Below are 18,880 nucleotides of genomic sequence, written 5' to 3' on the forward strand. Positions count from 1 at the left end.
TCAGATCTATTAGCTCCTCCAAGGACATACTGATATTACTGTCTATAGTGTACATGAAGCATGAAGAAATTTCCCTGATCAACTTTTGGCCCAGTAGGTCAGGCAAGGACAGAAGCTTCTGCTGGCTCTGCACAGAATGGTTCAGCTACCAATATATAGCTGGTACTGGTGTGAGTTCAGTAGTGCTCAGCTGAAGTATAAAAGCGTGAGGTTGTTTCACCAGAGTCCCTAGTCTGGGACAAGCAACTGCAAATCTGCACTGTCTGAACCCTCCCTTAGGGCTGATGCTTTTGTGAGCTGTTCTCACCCCCAGGAAATGTCCTCCTGAAGCTCAGCTCAAATTCTAGCATTTCATATAATTAAATGGGCTGACATCTGATCCCCTTTTTTATGTTCTGCTATTAACCAAGGAACAGAAAGCTGCCTGGATCAGTAAATTTAATGCAAAATCAGTAGAAGGTAATTTCGATAGGTACCATGAGAAAGTTGAGATGATCACACCTTATATGGCATAATGTTTCTAGTATTGATATTACCTATCACAGTGCACTGGAAAATACATTGTTTTACATTGTTTTGCTGACTCCGCAGATACATTAACAAGTCCAAGATGTGCCAAAATTACCAACCTCTTCAGCTGCTTGCTTGCAGTCCTTGGAAGAGGCCTGAATTGGCTTTAAGTCAAACCAGTGAAGTCCCCTCTTCTGCCTTGTAAGCCATATTTTCCCAGAAGGGTCTTGGCTCCAAAAACCACTTCTCAGGAAACCATTCCCATGTGCCAAAGCTGAGCACTGGCCCAAAAAACCTGGACCACTCCTGTGCTGTAGAGTGTGTCAATTAGTCACATTAAGCATTTTGGGGAAAGTGATTGAAACTTAAATCTAGGAGATGAGTTGTAAGAAACAGAAAGATTAACCCTGTCTCACGGTTGATTATACTTGGCTTGTGTTGATGCTAAAGATCATCTGGTTTCTGCAGTGTGCTCCTTGGGTCTTCAGGTTCAAGGAGCCCTAGTTCTCTCAGGTGCTGTATCAGACTTTTGTTAGCACTTCAAGAGGTCCATTAAGTGCTTGGAAACGTCTGATCCAATGGATTTTTAGGATGTAGCTTTGATCCAGCAGGGCCAGTGATGGGTTAAGTTAACACAGGCACATATTGAATATATTTGGAAATGTAGGAAACACGGTGCTCTCCAGGACTCTCAGTTCCAGGAGTGTTGTGTGGAAGACTTGATCCTGTACAAAGTTGTCTTGAGACTACAGACGTGCTGGGCAGTGCCCCAGGGGATGGCTTTCCCTCAGAAGAGTTCGCTCCATGCAAAGCCATCGTTAGAGCCTCTCTACATATGATGCAGTTAAACTGCAGCCAAGATAAAACTCTTAAAAATAATCAAGAGTTGATAATACTCTGATTTTTTATAGCTGATGTTTAATTTGTGCAAGAATATAAGACATATGCAAGTATCACTCCCACTTGTCCATGGGCAAATCTGCAGGAAACCCACTTTTAAAAGTGGAGTTAGAAGGCAGACTACAATCTCTTCACAGATGCAGAGCTCCCTTTAGGCTCCATGATCTGTCTGATGGAAATACCAGTTCAGGTGCAGATAGTGGGGGTGGAGGGAAACCATGTTCTCTATTATTTACACATCTCTAATTTCAAGCTCCAGTTTTTCGAAGTAAAATAATTTGCCCCCCACATAGCATTTGTTTCTGGAACTTATTATCTGCTAAGTTCAGCTGGCATTCAGATAAGGATAATTTAATTAGACATCATAGTAATCATACATGCATACTTACTGCCACAGCAGGGGGTGGCTTCTTCAAAACAAAACCCTTCACATATTACTTTGGACAGAATGTTTTCCCTGAAAGATTTCACATTGTATCCATGTATGTGTACATTACTTTCTTTTTCTCTAGAGTTCATATCCCATGGTGTTTTCTCTTTGAGGATTTTCATATTGTTTGGGAATATCCCTACCTAGAAAAACTTCCTGTGCTTCAGAGGTGTTCTTTTGAGAAAATGCTCATTTTACACTGATGGTCCACTTTGGAGAGGGTGATAACCTCGGGGGTTGCTCTGAACTGGAAATTTTCTCAAGCTTGACATTTCCCTGAGATCAAGGGGCATACACGCAGACGATATTTCTTTGGGAATCTGCCTGTTGCAGGGATGTCCTCCCTTATTCTGTGCTGCTTTGCAGTTTAGAGTGTCATCATATTTTCCATCTGAAAATCCAGGGAGAAGAGCATGTTTACAATAGTGACATTAGGAATAGTTTGAGAAAGCATTTAGTGGGAGAGGTCCAAAACTGAGTGGGAAATGGCTTTATGGCTTGTGCTGCTGCTTAGTATTTTGCCTGTTCTCATATTTGCAGATTCAAAACGTCTGCCAATTAGAATCAAGATGATGTCCAATAGATGAACAAAGTAAAATAAATGAAAATTTGTATGACTTAGTTCTGCTGAACTTTTGAGAGATTAAAAAATTGAATTTGAAGTGAAATCCAGCCTCTGCAAACAGCCTATACACTGGAAAACAGCTAAAATAAAACTTTTTGCAAAAACTTTTATAGTGGTTTGATTGCTCAAAAATCTGTGTTTGAATTTGAGACTGCAGTCAATACCCATGTAAAAGAGCCAACACATTGCACCGGAAACTTCATAAAAGCAATTGTGTAAACTGGAAGCTACTTGTTCAGGAGAAAATGGCTGGCAAAAGAAGCACAAGTTAAAATATTTAGGTTTGGCTGAAGTAGCTATGAGCTTGATCATTATATGTATACATGCAAGTAAATAGCTTGTGGGTGGGTCTAAAGCCAGTGTGAACCTTTATGTGGAAAATACTGCCTATGTGGGTATGGAAAAAAGCCCACTTAAACTATAATTATAGGGAATATGTGCAAATAAAACCTGAATATAACACCCACGTATAAAGGGTATTTCTTTTATACTTCTCTGAGTATGTTCCATGTTATTCTCAGTCCTAGGGCAGACAAGATTATGCTGTACTCATATTGTTACTTTGAATTAAACACATAAAGAAGTAAAATATTTTCTTAAAATACATAGAATAACAGTGAAAGAAAAAAACTGTGTGCAACTGAAGTTAAATCAGATCTCACAGACTGTTACAACTTAATTTCTGAGTAGGAGACTTGGCTGGAATCACTGACTCCTTTTTTAAACAAGTCAGCAAGATATATTATTTGAAAGAGAAATATCAGTGCATTGAAAAATCTATTCATTTCACTTACAATTTTTTGGGGGTATGACATGAAATCTGTTGATTGAGTTTCTCTGAAGTAGACAGGGTAATGGGGCTGAATTCACAAAATACTGGCATTGAGGAGGTTTCATTTCTCTTTTTTCAGATCCTTCCTGCTCGTAGCATTCTCACAGCTGGGTGAGAAGAGATCTGGGAACACTCTGGCTGTGCACTCGGTGTATCATCTCTGGTGCTCTGGAAGTCCACATCTGTGATCTTTCAGCAGATTCTGTCTGTGACACACTGGCTCAAGGGATGTCCAAGTGATGTAAGTCTCAAGAGCAGCATGAACATATATAAAGAGAAAGCTATAAAGCTCTTAGAGAGTGTCCAAAGGAGGGCAAGGAAGATGGTGAAGGGCCTGGAGGGGAAGCTGTATGAGCTTGGTCTGTTCAGCGTGGAGAAAAGGAGACTGAGGACAGACCTCATTGCATTTCCAACTTCCTTGTGAGGGGAGGAGAAAGGACAGGCACTGATCTCTTCTCTGTGGTGAGCAGTGACAGGGCCTGGGGAAACAGCACAAAGCTGTGTCAGGGAAGGTTTAAACTCAGCATTAGGAAAAGGTTATTGACACAGAAGGTGGTTCAGCACCCCAGGGAAGTGGTCATGGCACCAAGCCTGACAGGGTTCAAGAAATATTTGGACAACACTCTCAAGCACATGGTTTGATTTTTGGGACTGTTCTGCACAGGGCCAAAAGTTGGACTTTAGTGTTCCTTGTGGGTCTTTTCCAACTCAGGATATTCTATGATTCTATGATTAGCATTAAGTAGCTGCCACTGGACAGCAAGCATGGAAACCAAGGATAGGAATCCTCCCTAATATTGGTTCCATTTTATTGTTACCTCTTGGCATCACACTAACTTCTGAAAATAAATCTATTTTGCATGCAGGAGCATGTTAGTTGCGGGATGCAGCCTATACAATTTTAAATAAATAACAATATCATGTCCACTGCAGCACAGTGCCATCAGTCTCCAGTTTCATCCTCATTCTGTAACACGGCAAAGGTGTTATCATCCATGTGAATAACAAAAAAGGATACACAATTATCAGAGGAGTTCTAAGGGTCATGTCAGTTCTAAATACTGGCATGACCAAGCATGAAGCAAATTGTGGATGAATAATGCCTTATGAAATGTACTACTTGGTTGATTAATAAGAATAAACTAGAGCTGATAATATCCATAATTATATTGCATTTACAGTACTCTAGACATTGCATAAATACCTCTGAACATATGATATTTCTTTCTTAGAAATACTATAGTATAGTATTTCTTAGTAAAATACTATATATATAGTATTCATAAGTACTATATTATATATATATTATATATTATATATGTTATATATATAATATATAGTATTTATAAACACTATCTATATACTATATATTATATAGTGTGTATATATATAATAAACACTACATATATTATATAAATTCTAAATGTAGAGTATTTCTTGGAAATATTATTGTAGCTCTTTCAAAAATTAGCTCTCTTTTTCAGTGAGGGAAACACTCCTCCTCACCTTTCCCAGATTTTTTGGAGGAGGCTGAAATCTCACTCACAGAATCCTGAAATCATTGCCTGTTCTCTGCTCTTTGAGGACATCTTTAATGGAACCATGCCTTCCCTTTATTGGTTCCAAAGTCTTTTTTCTCCTAACTTCATCTGCAACATTTAAAAACACTCAGCACCACATGGAGGCTGGGGGTCTAATAGTACAGATATTTCACACTAATATGCATTTGTTGAATTTGCTTTAATGCACGAGTCCTGAGAAATTCTGTCCTACAGATCCAAGAGGATGTAGGGTCTTGTCTACTGCCTGGGGCAATAACCACACTTTCTTATGGGATGTGCCAAGCTTTTGTGCAGACATTGCAGATCCTGTGGCTCCCATGTGTTTGGGAGATGAGCTCTCCGTGCTAGAGAAGTGGTAGTTCATGGGTTAAGTGCCAGTGGGCAGATTTAGAGAAGGTGTTTATATCAGGACCTATGTTACTCACACTATGTCAGCTCCTTTTTGAAGATGATAATGTGTTATTCTTTTTATTAAAAAAGTTTTTAAAAAACAGGGATAAAAACACCAACCCAAACTCAAATAGTTTACCTAGAGTGAATTCCACATGTGAAATCTTTAAAGTCTAGATATCTTCCTCTCATGTGCACATGGACAATAACTTTTGATTGAACTGAAAAAATAATCACTGATGCAAATATTTTGGCCTGCCCTATTCCATACACAAAGGTTAATCATCCTAATGCTCCTTTCTGGTAATGTGCTTGTATTTATCACCAAGTAGTATGTGGGATCAGTTAGAAGTTAGCTCATAGGAAGAGTGAAAAAAATCTCAGAGTGAGGATGACTACAGTAAAAAAGAAACAAGCAAGACATGTAGAGGAAATATGATGCACTTTTATACTGGGTTGGTAAATAGAGGATGAAAACAATCTTACAGAAGATACAGAATCTTCAGTTTTCCTTTAGAGCCCATTCTTCCCTCAAAACATGCAAAATAAGTGCTTAGGAGAAAGGAGAAAAAAATTACAGTTGTAAAGAAAGTGACTAGGCAAGTACAGGGCACTGAATCCAGCATGGAGGACTCCACTCAACTCTTTGAAGTTACACAGATGTAGTATTGCAGCAGTGAATCAAGCCCAAACAGAGGCAGGCTTCTCAATGTTGCAGTTTAACATTCTCATGTGGTTGCTACTGGTTCCAGATGGCAATTAGATATTGAAAAAGAGTAACAGGGCTTCTGCTTGTCCAGCAGAAACCAACTGAAGGTTTTTAATGGGACCTGGTATTTCTCCTGAAGGAAGTATGAATTCTGGCAGTTAGAGCAAGAGACCCATATTATTTACTAGTGTAAATCAGCAACACTCTGGTGGAGCTACAGCAATTCACACCAGCTGAGATTCTGACCTATTAGAGTGGATTTATACAATAACGTCTGCCTTGAGCCAAAGATTTCAGAGTTCCAGAGGCTGTAATATTGTTGGCCTGTCTATGAACAAGAAAAATGAGGAAGATACATACAACATGCAACAAAAAAAGTTGTCCTGAAGGTCAGTTCTTGGAAAGGAAGCAATCTTGCATTCAAAAGGAAATTAAAGGCAAGGACCATAAAATAGACCTCTTCCTCTGAACTCTCTAACTTACTTTTGGTTTTTCTTCAAAGGCAAACAAAATGTTAATGTAAAAGCCAATGTCTCATTTTCTGGTTTGCTCTGGCTCTTGCACCACACCCTACATTAGCAGGATCAGATGGGTATCCAGTAGCACTTTAAAGCTATGTACCACGTGTGGTTCTTGCTCTTTCTTTCCCTAAGAAGTTGTGCACAGATTTATGTAAAACCCCCTTTTTTTGATGTTTTATTATGTGTTTAGTAGAGAAGTGAGGTTGGGGGAGTTTCTTTTGCATTTGGAAGAGAAGTTAAAGAGGTATGTGGGATTTTTTGGTGCAACAAGCATTCCTTCTTAGACCAGCTTCCAAAAGATCTGTCCCCCACCAACAGGTTAATTCTTCTGTAGCTTCCCTTCAATACTGTCAAAAATCTAACAAAAATATGAAGATTCAAATAAGGACTAAGTTATTCAAGATGAACTCAGAGGAAAGTCATCAGAAAAATGGTTGGCTTTATAATGGGTGACCTAAAAGCTGGATCTGCAAAAAGGTGATAGTCTCGCAGGGATCATCTTCACTGAAACTGCTAACAGCAGTTAGGTAGGCAATAAATACACAAAACAACTTCAGGACCTTCTTGACACTGTTATGTGTAAGTCCTCAATACCTATGGATCTGCAGATGGCTGCATTTCTGAAATATATCTACCCTTAAGACTAATCAGTATTTATTATAGGTTGCTATTCTCACTACTAACAGACTGAGAACTCAAATCCTTGCTCAAGTGCATTGAATAAGAGAAGTTCTCAAATGCCAGGCAAGAAGACATTCTCGGATTCAGTGTCTCAGATACACGGAGACATTGAAAAAGTACCTGTCACTTATTGGATAGGATACGTTTAAATGTGGTACGAGAATAAACAAGAGCTGCAGTTCTAATCCCAATCTCCCCACCTTCCCCAACAAGTGATTCAGGCACCAGACTATAGAATCATGTCCTCTTTCTTATTCATTGATATTTATTATTTTAGACAGATTGGTGCAGCCTTCTCCAGAAGAAATTGAGTATCCCACCTATGGATACCTTACAGATCATATCAAGGACAGTCTACTGGGAGTGAACATCGTTTTAGGCAAGAGAGGTAGTAATCTAGATCTCATGTGCTTCAAGGAAATGCTTAAATTTCCTTTTAGGAAGGAAATGGGGGCTTGTTGCTATCCCTTTACCCAGCCACATTCAGGAAGTGAGGGTCATTATGGACACCTCCCACTAGGGGAGGTTCAGAGTTGAGCATTTTTACCTGACCTGGGAGTCTTCACACCACAGATATCCTTTGGCAGGAGTTTCAGCTCTCCAGCAGGCTGCTCCCTACTAAAGAGGGCAGCTTTTGTCAAACCTGGTGTAAGAACCTGACTTCACCCAGCAACTGTTGATTAATTTTTGCTTGTACTAACAGATAATGCCTTTTCCTAAGTAGCAAGATGCCTAAACATATGGTTGTATCAAGCTGAGAAAAAGGCTGTACGGGATTGTCTTTTTCCAGTAAAAGCATTATTTCATACAATTCATTGTGCAAAGTATAAAAGCTATTTTTAAAGAAGCAAAAACAAGCTTGTATCACTGAGATCACTCAGAAAATAATGAGTTATTATTTTTCAGGGATGGAAAGAACCTTGAATGAAATGCTCAGACAACCCACCATTCTGCAGCAACACATAGTATCTAGAACCCAAAGTTTAGGCTTTCTTTTATGTGAATGTTATTCAGCATTTTCTACATTTTTTCTATTCCTTTCTCAGTTATTTCTGACATTGTGCTTGGTACTCTGTAGCTGCTAAGCACTGATCTGACATTTTCACTGAACTACCCACAAGAGACAAAAACTACCAGATCTCTTTTTCAGTGATAATAGCTTATCTAGAACTGATAACTGAGTTTGTGCAACCAGGGTTCCTTGCCTCATGCATATTACTTTGACATTCATAAGCATTACTATTACAGTACAATTATCTCTCAACCCTACCATGTCTCTGACAGAATTTCTTCTAATATGTTGGGAAAAAAAAATTATTGCTATTTTTTTATTCCTTTTGTGCGCTGTTCCTTACAATCTTTTTGGCCAGCTTTATTATGAGTTAACATTTGACTTATTATGGTTTATGTTCTTTGCTATTTTCTTCATTGCTTCCCATGAGCTCCACTGTTTGAAGGATTTCTTTCTACCCCAATTAGCTGCCCTTACTACATTATATACTAATGCTGCCCTTTTTTGTGTGGTCCTTTCAGGATTGGTTTCTGAGGATTTTTTTTGATATGTAATATACAATTACTCTGAAACTATTAGAGTGTATATAAATACAGGGTCCACTTTTTTTTTTTTTTTCCATTTTGTTTCTTCTTTTAAATTCCATTTTAACAGGATTTCTCACTTTTATATACTTCCCCATTCTGAAAATACAACTTTGGCTGTTCACTGCTATAGGAATGTTGATTTTAAGTGCTTTATGGTCAGAAAATGGTCCTTCATTTTGAAGGAAGTCCCAGGTATTGTTTAGGACTAAATAAAAAATTGCTTCTCCCTCCATGGACTAGCCTGCTAGTTGCTGCAGACAGCAGTCATTTATGTTAATTAAAACTTTAGTCTCCTGCCAAGGACCTCGCTGAATATTTATCATATACGAGTGTCTGAAGGGCTTTCTGAGGAAATGGTGCACAGTAAGGCTCTGTGAAGCCACAGGGAGAGACCTCCATGACATATAAGGCCTTCCTATGTGCATTTCCCACTTATTGACAAGACTGCTGCAGTGGCAAAATCTTTTCCTTGGGTACAGGTTGCTACCTCAGCTCTAACTCGATTTCACTAAGATCAGTAATGGCTGAATTAACAACACTTTATTGTGAGTCTCTGAAAGCAGAGGAGAGACACAGTACTTTGCTTTCAAGTTGTCTGGTTAGTTTTTACCAATTATCTAGTCCTACATTGTGACTTTCAGCTTGGATGGATGGAGAGGTGGATGGATGGATGGATGGATGGATGGATGGATGGATGGATGGATGGATAACATGTGATATGTTTCACTGTGAGTAGTTTCTGCACCTCACTGTATCCTACCTATGGATTAGCCCAGACTGTTCTCAAATCCCCATGGCTTCAGAGGAGAGCCTTGGAAGTTCATGAGATGAAGAACAGTGTTTCTCTATTACTTTAAATATATTATTTTTTTCTTGAAAAAAGTATTTTAGTCAAAATCAAAAGAATAGCAGGTTGCTTTTCCTGTCATACTATTTTCATCTCAAATGTATGTACTAATATAGGAGCCAGAGAGAAGAATGTTTGTATTGCTTGATGTAGAGCAGATATCACATAAAGTAGTCTAAACAAAAGTCCAGTGATGACATATTACTTCTTTTACTTATTTGTACTAACAGCAGTTATTAATTTTAGATCTAAGCATAAAATATGCATATCCTTGGAGTCTGCTTTACTGCGGACATTTTATTTGATACACACAACCATTAAATTTAAAATTGTTCAGAAACTACTGCCAAATAGCAATCAAGCAGTTGAAAGAACATAGCGTATCCAATTGGGTGTCTGCAACAAAAAGGATGAATGTTTTCTCTGTTCAGATATGTGCTTGAACTGTGAGGATACCAGCACTGTACAAACTCTCCCGTGTCCCATTTGAAAAAGGGCTTGGAAAGTAAGTCTTGAAATTTGGTGCCTGGGGACTGTAAAAAGTCAGCCTGGTTAATCCAATAGCTCTCCATACGAGGCTTTGATCTTTCAATATATAAAACCCACAGAGTTCTGTGGAAACATTTCTTGTAGCATAAGAATTACAGAGGGAAAGGTATGAGAAAGAAAGAGGGAAAGAGCAGTTCCTCAGAAGGGGTGGTGCTACCATCTGTGGTTACAATATGTGCTTACATGCTCTGGTCACAGGAGCAGAAAAATGCCACTTACCTTCACTCTTCTTCACAGAAGAATAAGACGTCATGGATGGAACTCTCAGTGTGTGACTGCTTGTTGCAAAATCTCAGGGATTTTTTTTAAAAGTGAGCTCATACTTAACCTCCTTGGTAGGCCTGTAACTGATGTGCACTTTCTCTGCTAGTTGCCAATGACTCATTACAAGTGCTGGCTGAAGCCTGGAAAACTAGCTGGTCACAAGCTGTGATAATGAAACATTGACGCTGATTTATGCATCTTCATTACTTGTATTTTACACAGTTCTCTGGTACTGTCCTCTAGGTGTAAAGACAGTCACAGGGCTATTATTTTCTACTTTGTTAACAATAATTTCAAAGCTGTGACAAGCTTTAGAGATAAAACAGGTCAGTGTGATACAAAAGAACACAGGCCTCATTTGAGCTTGATGTAGGCAGCCTCTTCCAGGCTGGTCATGTAGCTTCCTGACTTCCTGTCTAAAATAACTTGAAGTATCTGTTCTCCTCAGTTGACTCTGCTGCTACAACCACAGAGGCAGAAATGACTGCAAGGAGTGACTGCCCAGTCTTCTACTTCAATGAAGTAGAAGATTCACAATAAATCCTTGTGTGAGGAAGGGACTGAAGTGGAAGTGGAAAGGGAGAGGTGCTGATGAAGACCAGGAGTCTGATGTGCTTTACTGCTCCACTGCATAACTAGTAGTTTAGAACAGTGAGCTCTGTATTTTTAGTAGTGATTTCTGGCCCTTGGCCTGAAATGGTTGTCCTGCCTTGAAGCAGGATGTGCATATATTTCTTTCAAAAATTTGGTCTTATCAACAATACTGTTGTATGACATTGTAATATAATAATGTACATATCAAGAAATCCTAAAGGACTTCATCTTCCAGCACAGACATCATTTGGAAAATGCTAGATAGGCTCATTTTTGATTTATGGATTTATTTATCTTGATCAACTTATTCTTGTGCACCACAATATCTAGGGAAGTTTAGAGACTTAAATTATGCCAAAGGTATAGAGAACTATCTGGAAACTATTAAAACTCTGCATATAATAAGTAAATTTTTTCTGCAACACTCTGGTTTTTGGAACTAGATGTTATGATAAAACAAATTCTGCAATTTGCAGTTTTAAATGCATCTAGGATTTAACTGACCTTACTAAATGACTGTATCAAGACCCACACCGTTTAACTTAATCACAGTGGGATTGTGATTTAAAACTGAATTAATCATAACAATCAAATTTTATTATTTTGACATTTTAAAAACATGAATTATCTTATTATAATTAAAATGCTAATAATTTTCCATAAGTATGTGCCAAAGTATGGATATTAGTTAGGTTTTAATGGCTTTTTTCTCAGTTAGGGTTTTATTAAGGCTGGTACTCAGGTTTGATGACTGCATTCATGTCTCAGTCATGGTCTTCAGAGTTCAGAGAGAATCAGTACAGATAGAACAACTGAATATGAAGTGATTTGCCTGTGATTTTACTGGAAGTCCATGCTGACTCTCAGGTTGGCATCCAACTCTCAGCTTCCCCTTGCCACTTTCGTGCATGGTTTAAGAGGACTCTAACTAAGGATTGGACTCAGAGGTTCAGTTCTCTGAGGAGAATTTTGGGTGGAGAGCTCTGAACAATGAAGGGGGTTTTGTTACTCATGAGGACAGTGGCAGCAGTAAGAAGATAGCCTGAGCACCCTGAGGTGCTGAGTTCACAGTGGGTGAGTAACACATGAACAGAGCACCAACACAGAACTAAGACTGAAGCTTTTTCATTTTCTTTATAAAAATGGAACATATATTCCAGCAACTTTTACACATCCTTCAGTGAGACATTGGGGGATTCTGGGGACGGGATGAGTTCAGCAGCCACAGTGAAGACACTCACTAATGTGGGCAAAAGAGCAGACCTGAGGCAGTATGATTGTCACCCTCTGCATCAGCTTAAGGTCTGCAGCACCTTGAACCCAGCGTGGGGGTGCAGCAGTTTAAGCCTTTGCTGACTCTAAAGTTGCGTGGGTTCTACTAGAAGACCAAACTGCACTCTGCCAGTGGCACAGTGTCTCAGACACACTCAGGTCCAAAAATTAGCAACATTAAAGATATTTTACTTCAGAATGTTATAAATAAAGAAAGATATACCAATAGTGGTCCACAGCTGTACAGAGAAGAGGTGGGAGAACCAAGATTTAGGTAAATAAAATAAATACCCTTGCCATGACAGATTAATCTCATCCAAGTACTCTGCTCTTTTTTTTCCTGGCTGTAACCATGAAGAAAAATGCTGACAGGTCTGCCTCACAGAGTTTGCGTATCACTTTGCTTCTGAACCACCTCAACAAAGGAAAAAGAGGACATTCCCTCACCTAATTTTGAGTAGTAGGGATTTTTCTGACAATATTCATTGTTTCTTCAGTGGAAATGAATATGGGTTCAGGCACATCCCTGGAGGCAGGGTTTTGATCTCTGTGGAGCTCACAATGAGCCAGGAGCAAGGAGTAGTCACAACAAAATGGAGAACATGAGCATTAGAAGAGCAGAGCTGAGTCATTAGAGATTGTAGAAATCAGTAGCCCCTAAGGAGGCCTGAGCATCCTCAGCTTCTGATTCACCCTTTGCAGGCTTAGTCTTACAATATTTTTAATGGGTATCCATTCTATTGCAATGTATAGGAGTGCAGTGACCCTTAAATGTCAGCATCTAACATTACATTTATTCACTTTCTTAATGAAACTAAAGAGGACTCAGAGTTTTGTGACCAAAGACTATTCACTAGAATTGCACCTTTCATTAACTGACTTTGGAAGGATGAAATGAAATTAACTTTTTGAAATATTTTGATATTGGATACACTGATTTTCTGAGCAGCAAATCCCTCTGGTTCAGACCTCAAATAAGGGCTTCTGATGATTAGGATGTAAAACGAACTGTGAAATTTTATATGCATAATATCCTTTTCCTAGTGCAAATCAAATCTGCTGCCCTGCCAAGTAGTTTGATCCTACACAGCACAGAAGCATGGTAGTCTGCAGCAATAGCTCACATTTAAAAGATTAAACATTAGTCGTTATAGAGAATGGCCTTTCAAGGCTGGACACCCATGTATAAAAGTGAACAGATACAAAATTAAAACTCATAATTGTCTCACTGTTTTCAAAAGGCAAAATAAAAATTCTTCAGTGAATAGGACATGCTAGAAAACAAGACTGACATATACCTTTCCTTCCTGGATTGACTTTTGGATACAAGCCCTGGCTAAACTGGGTTTGAAAGTCCAAATCTTGGAACCCATTATGAAAATCTACCAGTACAGTGTGTCAGGTCACCTGTAACTTGAATGGGTTTCTGGGGTTTAAAATATTTATTTGTTTCTAGAGATATTATAGTGCTACCTGTGGCACTTGAACACTTAATGTCCCCAGGACAATAACTTAAACAAGAATGTTTAGGAAGGGTATCAATTCTCCTGCAGTTCTGCTTTACCCTTCAGTTCCCTGCAAGGGAAAGAAACCCACAGTATGATATGAAACTCCCATTGACTGTGTTTGTTGCTAATAAAAATAAAAACCTCTTTACCACTTTCTAGGACATGGACATAAACTGTTACAAAGCAGACAATATATTAAATGGATCACCATGACAGTCAGATAAAATCAGAGAGGACTTTTGTGTCTAGTTCTAAAGAAGAGACTGTTCATGTTAATAGACTGGAGAAAGTGTACAAGAACAGTTTATTAATGTAAAAATACAGCCCACAGATCTCTTCCAAGGACTGCAAGACTTATTTGTGTGTTAAATCCTGGTAACATATGCAGAGATTATCCTGGGGAAGCTCTAAGTTACATACTTAATTTTTCATAATTAAAAACTGCCTGAAATTTGATGCTAAGAGCAGCATAATTTAGACATAAGAACATTGTTTTAGTGGCAGGGACTGCTTAGGAAATGGGCAAAGAAAAGAACAAACACTAGCAAGAAATACAATTTTAAAACTTACACAAAATCAAATTTACATTAATAGGAATTAATTACTGTAAAATTATTTAAAGTGGGGGCAATTGTTATGTGGCACTCATTTTTATCAATTCTCGCTTGATACATTACAGACAGGGTATCAGCACGGCACAAGCATTTCCATTTCCACTGTATTCCTTCATGAGCAAATGTTTTCTTTCTTCAGATTTCAGTCAAACACCCCCAGAATAAGTTCTTGCAATCAGTAAGAAGCTGTCTCTTGTCCTTGTTTCCCAAATGTTCAATTACATTAATGGGAGAAAAAAAGAATATACAAAATTCCCTTTCACCATGGGTATTTCTGTGCAAGCATTTGAAGTAGATGGCATGAATGCCTCCTGGGTGGGAGTTTGGTTGCTGCTTTACAAGCAGAAAGGAAGTTTTTGGAGTAAATCCTTGTTCCATCTCTAACTAACTGTAAATTGGATTTGCTCATGTTGATCTTCCTTTTCTTTGTTGGCTGTTTGGGGGTACTTTGGGAAGCATGTGAGAAAATGTACGTGTGGACTGCATGTCTCACTCGTAGCCCCATCGCTGGGAGCTGTGGCTCAAAGGGCATAATCCCAGTGACTCAAAAAAACAAGCCAGAGATGCAAGACATGGCAAGGGATTCCAAATATCTTCACCATGCTTAGTACCCTCACCTGGCCTCTCCCTCATACCTCAGGAAAAATAGCTGTGCAATGTGTTCACTGAACCTAATGAAAATGGGTTGGCTGTATTTTGGTGAATAAGTTACTGTCTTTCTCCTAAATCAGTGACATAGAGGAAAAAGCCATGGGTCTGTGGCTATAACATCTATCCCACTTTTACTTTTACTTTTACTTTTACTTTTACTTTTACTTTTACTTTTACTTTTACTTTTACTTTTACTTTTACTTTTACTTTTACTTTTACTTTTAACTTGTACTTTTACTTTTACTTTTTACTTTTTCTTTACTTACTGAGCAGAAGAAATAAGATAATAGTTGTCCGTAAATACATTTTTTCTCCTTTTTGTCCTGTGTGTTGTTTATAAACCTTCCATATTTACTTGAGTGAAATTATCAGGTAAATAATTCTTAGTCTGTATATTGTCAGTAAGCAGTATGTAAAATTTGGAATTGTCGGGATAAATGTTATTCTTAGAATCATCTTTCCAGTCAAAATACTGAAAATTAAGAATTTAGGAATTACTCTCTGTTAATATCTTTTAAAATTGCTTAAAGTAAGTAGTGTCTGTGGGCCTTCTTTTCTAACAAGAAATAGTTTGAAGAGAATCATAACAGATGTGTTTTAAAATGTGAACAAGTATTCATAGATTTTTTCCCTGGAGCTATTGCCTTGTGCTGCTTTCTTAGATGGTGGCTAGTTCTTCTTATAGAGAAAGAGCACCAGAAACCTGCTGATTCTCTTTTCACAGTTCTTGGATATGTAATTTCACACACAGAGAAGAAAAATTGTGTGAAATGTTGTAACTGACATTGTCAGTCGGCAGGAAACCTGAAGAGAGATACTGAGATGGAGCTGAGAAAAGTGACAGTAGCAGAGCAGTACATTTTTATGTGATAGATAGAGCTGTAGGGTGCAGGTCATTGCAGCTGGCATGGGGCAATCTTTGTGTTACTGATATCCCCAGGGCTGCAAAGGCTGAGTGCCACACTCAGAGAACTAACCATGAGGGCCAAAAAGCAGCATCCAGTATATGTCTTATACAGCTATATTGTCCTTCTCAATGTTTGTTCTAGTAGCTTATAGTGGAAATTTCTAAAAATCATCTTTTTCCTACATAGATATAAAAAGCCACAATGAGATTTTAAATTGGACAGTTTTACTGCTGAAAACTAACACAGTGTATGTTAAATTGCTTGTTTGATCAACAGCACTGCACGAATTTTAGATGTGTGTTCTTTCTCAGGTATTTTACAAGTACTAGAAATAAATTGTTAAAAACTGGAAGTAGAGAGTACTGTCTCCAAAAGCACCTTCTAATTTCAAGAGCAACCCTCAGAGACCTTCCTTTGTTTCCCTTGCTATACAATAACTTTACAAGTCTCAAAACAGGAAATACATATCCTAAATCTTCCCTGATGACCATGTGACTCACAAAGGTGGCTCAAAAAATAAATTAGGTACCATAAAATAAGATAAAATAAATCATTCACTTAATTTAAAAATAATATTCTACTGAAAGTTGAAATTACTCTATGGTATCATGCTTTTGATTCTTTTTAAATCTCCTTTTCATGTTTGAGGATATTGTGGACATATTCCATTTTGTCACCTTTAGGATAATTGTTTTGGTTTTTCCTTTCCACATCACTTTTCATTATAGCATGAAATAGGAAATAATTTCATTTTATATACATGTATCAAACAGAAAGCTTTTATTTAATGTGCCATTTTCATAGGATTTTCCTCTACAGAGAATGCAGACATTTTCTGATTTGACATGAAGTTAATTTTGGAAACCTCAGGAACATTTGGAGAATGAAATCCCATTTCTACTGTTCAGGCTTGTTCAGTTTGTTTCTACAAATGGTGATACCAAGAGGTTTTTTGACCTCTTTCTCCGGAAGTATTGTTTCTGTGCTGCATTTCAGCCTGTAACCCTGGCATTGTCCATTTCAATTTCTTCTGTACTTAATGACTGTATTAGCATAGAATTAAGAAAATAAGAATAATTGCTTCTTTTTTTATGGCACTTCATGTGTTTATGAACAGTCATACACACAAGGGTTATTTTCCAAATCATTTCTCATTTTTGTTGTTCTCTTCTGAGTTCTCTAATTAGTATGTATTTCTTTCTTAATGTGGTGTTCACAACAGCATGCAGCATTCCAAAAGAGTCTTATCAAGTGAAGTAGACCAGAATAATTACCTCATTTCTTTAATGCGTGACATTCTTATTAATGTGACTCAATGCTGAGTATTTGCCTTGTTTTGCCACAGCATTGCATTGTTGATTCATATTCAAATAATTAGTCATCACAAATCCTCATGCTGTTCTCTAAGTCCATGTGCTAACACAGGCTATCCCTCAGCTGCCAATGGGTGCAGGCAGGAGCCACTCTGTACAAAAAAAAGGTATAAAATGTCCTCTCCTAACAAGACTGACACTTTCTGTACTCATATGTGATTACTGGTTCCTCAGATTTACAGGATTTTAAGTATATTCCAGTTGTGAGTGATTTCAAACTGATACCTCAACACTTGTCACTACTCACAAAAATGAAGATGTGCCCTCCCCCTCTGCACACATAGTCTTCAGAAGATATAGACAGAAACATTAGAATAATGGAAATTATCCTTGTCTCAGGGAAAATATTACTGGAGCCATTGTAACAAGACGCATTCCTGCCATGAAGATTTAAGGGATCATTGGCATTACCATTAGAGTCCTGTTTGGACTTTGTTCTTCATGTCTGCATTCTGGCACTGTCTCCTTGAACTGGAAACAGGTATTTTCTGTTCCCATGAGAATCACAGGACTTAATTTTCTTCAAATACTGGCATGAAGTCTCCTAAAGTCTCCCAGCAGAGCTTGTGGCTCTTGCCACAATGGTTGTGAACCATTTGCCAGGAGAGTGAGCATTCTCCTGACTGAGAGGATGCAAAGCCTTTGTTTCCCAAAAATGTTCCACATGTAAGAAGCAGAGTCCCACTGATACATTGATCAATGCACTGTTTTATTCCAAAATGAGCCTGAGACTTAAGTTCAGAGAATGAAAATTTCTGGTAGCATGGCTTCTGGCAGGTGACATCAAATTCACCTGGCGGCCCTGGCAGAATCCTCAGCAAGGTGATTCCGCTGCTCACAAATGTAAAAAAGTTCTTAATTTTTGCCCTAGAAGCTCAGGTTTAATTGCTTGGAAAGGACACAAACATAGAGAAATTAGGACTGTGCTAAGTTCACCCTCCCAGGAAGCAGGCTGCTTCCCTGGAATGGCAGTAGCAGAAGACACAAAGGTTTGTCATGCAGGCTTACCTCCAAAAAAGGACATGAGCCAAAATAATTGACTCAATGCTGTTCAATTTCTCACCTCCTTCCTGGGTGGTTTTATATACAAAAAGACAGGGCCTGTGATCATTATGGTCACTGAATCCTCATCTGAGAAGTGCTGTTCTACAGACACAAACTGCAGGAATTTGGCCCGTATGTTTTGAAGCAGTGACTTGAACATGGGTCTCCTGCATCCCAGTTGAGGGCCCTGATAAGAAGACTGCCACTGTCCCTCTTCCACTGGTCTGACAAATTATTTTCATTAGAGTGAAGCAAAATAAACAGAACTCAAAGGCCTAGTATGCAGAAACCCATGAAGGGAAGCTTCTCCCAAACAGGCATCACAGGAACTCACGTACTTCCAAAGAGACCTGTACAGCTGTCAAATATTCTTATTCTGTTTGAAAACTTTTTCTCTCTGTTTCTTGCAAAAACAAACAAAACCTTTTTTTTTCCCAGGGAATATTACTGTTTTTTCCAGTAATCCTCCTAAGAACCCCAATGAGACATGTACTTAC

General features: G+C 38.3%; 1 long non-coding RNA gene across 9 annotated transcripts in view; it reads left to right on the forward strand.

Annotated features, from left to right (window-relative positions):
* LOC111926127 (uncharacterized) overlaps positions 1-18,880 on the forward strand; it is a 101,724-nt gene that overhangs the window by 66,772 nt on the left and 16,072 nt on the right. For all 9 annotated transcript variants that reach the window (XR_015283635.1, XR_015283633.1, XR_015283638.1 and 6 more), the window contains one exon: positions 3,377-3,538. This is a non-coding gene — a long non-coding RNA (uncharacterized LOC111926127). The remainder of the gene's footprint in view (positions 1-3,376; positions 3,539-18,880) is intronic.

The sequence above is a fragment of the Cyanistes caeruleus genome, chromosome 2 (assembly GCF_971803275.1).
Source record: "Cyanistes caeruleus chromosome 2, bCyaCae1.hap1.1, whole genome shotgun sequence".
Lineage (NCBI taxonomy): Eukaryota > Metazoa > Chordata > Aves > Passeriformes > Paridae > Cyanistes > Cyanistes caeruleus.